Source organism: Oncorhynchus masou, unplaced genomic scaffold (genome assembly GCF_036934945.1).
Source record: "Oncorhynchus masou masou isolate Uvic2021 unplaced genomic scaffold, UVic_Omas_1.1 unplaced_scaffold_1597, whole genome shotgun sequence".
Classification (NCBI taxonomy): Eukaryota; Metazoa; Chordata; class Actinopteri; order Salmoniformes; family Salmonidae; genus Oncorhynchus; species Oncorhynchus masou.
The window spans coordinates 78,157-80,656 of record NW_027006053.1 but is presented as its reverse complement, the minus strand read 5'-3'; the positions used below and the strand labels follow the sequence as shown (position 1 = coordinate 80,656).

At 44.5% G+C, this 2,500-nt stretch overlaps 1 protein-coding gene and 1 pseudogene across 1 annotated transcript in view; both read right to left on the bottom strand.

Moving 5' to 3' along the window:
* LOC135531479 (ankyrin-3-like) overlaps positions 1–2,500 on the bottom strand; it is a gene marked incomplete at its 3' end in the record, with an annotated part of 84,757 nt that overhangs the window by 50,263 nt on the left and 31,994 nt on the right. The gene's annotated exons all lie outside the window — the stretch shown is intronic.
* LOC135531476 (ankyrin-3-like) overlaps positions 1–2,500 on the bottom strand; it is a 22,398-nt pseudogene that overhangs the window by 19,368 nt on the left and 530 nt on the right.

Sequence of the window (2,500 nt, the reverse complement as noted above, 5' to 3'; positions counted from 1 at the left end):
ACAGACAGTAGTCCCTGATTAACAGACAGTAGTCCCTGATTAACAGACAGTAGTCCCTGATTAACAGACAGTAGTCCCTGCTGATTAACAGACAGTAGTCCCTGATTAACAGACAGTAGTCCCTGATTAACAGACAGTAGTCCCTGATTAACAGACAGTAGTCCCTGATTAACAGACAGTAGTCCCTGATTAACAGACAGTAGTCCCTGATTAACAGACAGTAGTCCCTGATTAACAGACAGTAGTCCCTGATTAACAGACAGTAGTCCCTGATTAACAGACAGTAGTCCCTGCTGATTAACAGACAGTAGTCCCTGCTGATTAACAGACAGTAGTCCCTGCTGATTAACAGGCAGTAGTCCCTGCTGATTAACAGACAGTAGTCCCTGATTAACAGACAGTAGTCCCTGATTAACAGACAGTAGTCCCTGATTAACAGACAGTAGTCCCTGATTAACAGACAGTAGTCACTGATTAACAGACAGTAGTCACTGATTAACAGACAGTAGTCCCTGATTAACAGACAGTAGTCCCTGATTAACAGACAGTAGTCCCTGATTAACAGACAGGAGTCCCTGATCAACAGACAGTAGTCCCTGATTAACAGACAGTAGTCCCTGCTGATTAACAGACAGTAGTCCCTGATTAACAGACAGTAGTCCCTGATTAACAGACAGTAGTCCCTGATTAACAGACAGTAGTCCCTGATTAACAGACAGTAGTCCCTGATTAACAGACAGTAGTCCCTGATTAACAGACAGTAGTCCCTGATTAATAGACAGTAGTCCCTGATTAATAGACAGGAGTCCCTGATCAACAGACAGTAGTCCCTGATTAACAGACAGTAGTCCCTGATTAACAGACAGTAGTCCCTGATTAACAGACAGTAGTCCCTGATTAACAGACAGTAGTCCCTGATTAACAGACAGTAGTCCCTGATTAACAGACAGTAGTCCCTGCTGATTAACAGACAGTAGTCCCTGATTAACAGACAGTAGTCCCTGATTAACAGGCAGTAGTCCCTGATTAACAGACAGTAGTCACTGATTAACAGGCAGTAGTCTCTGATTAACAGACAGTAGTCCCTGATTAACAGACAGTAGTCCCTGATTAACAGGCAGTAGTCCCTGATTAACAGACAGTAGTCCCTGATTAACAGACAGTAGTCCCTGATTAACAGGCAGTAGTCCCTGATTAACAGACAGTAGTCCCTGATTAACAGACAGTAGTCCCTGATTAACAGACAGTAGTCCCTGATTAACAGACAGTAGTCTCTGATTAACAGACAGTAGTCCCTGATTAACAGACAGTAGTCCCTGATTAACAGACAGTAGTCCCTGATTAACAGACAGTAGTCCCTGATCAACAGACAGTAGTCCCTGATTAACAGACAGTAGTCCCTGATTAACAGGCAGTAGTCCCTGATTAACAGACAGTAGTCCCTGATTAACAGACAGTAGTCCCTGATTAACAGACAGTAGTCCCTGATTAACAGACAGTAGTCCCTGATTAACAGACAGTAGTCCCTGATTAACAGACAGTAGTCCCTGATTAACAGACAGTAGTCCCTGCTGATTAACAGACAGTAGTCCCTGATTAACAGACAGTAGTCCCTGATTAACAGACAGTAGTCCCTGATTAACAGACAGTAGTCCCTGATTAACAGACAGTAGTCCCTGCTGATTAACAGACAGTAGTCCCTGATTAACAGACAGTAGTCCCTGATTAACAGACAGTAGTCCCTGATTAACAGACAGTAGTCCCTGATTAACAGACAGTAGTCCCTGATTAACAGACAGTAGTCCCTGATTAACAGACAGTAGTCCCTGCTGATTAACAGACAGTAGTCCCTGATTAACAGACAGTAGTCCCTGATTAACAGACAGTAGTCCCTGATTAACAGACAGTAGTCCCTGATTAACAGACAGTAGTCCCTGATTAACAGACAGTAGTCCCTGATTAACAGACAGTAGTCCCTGCTGATTAACAGACAGTAGTCCCTGATTAACAGACAGTAGTCCCTGATTAACAGACAGTAGTCCCTGATTAACAGACAGTAGTCCCTGATTAACAGACAGTAGTCCCTGCTGATTAACAGACAGTAGTCCCTGATCGACAGACAGTAGTCCCTGATCAACAGACAGTAGTCCCTGATCAACAGACAGTAGTTCCTGATCGACAGACAGTAGTCCCTGATCGACAGACAGTAGTCCCTGATCGACAGACAGTAGTCCCTGATCAACAGACAGTAGTTCCTGATCGACAGGCAGTAGTCCCTGATCGACAGGCAGTAGTTCCTGATCGACAGGCAGTAGTCCCCGATCAACAGGCAGTAGTCCCTGATTAACAGGCAGTAGTCCCTGATTAACAGACAGTAGTCCCCGATCAACAGACAGTAGTCTCTGATTAACAGACAGTAGTCCCTGATCAACAGGCAGTAGTCCCTGATCAACAGGCAGTAGTCCCTGATCAACAGGCAGTAGTTCCTGCTGCTGTTATA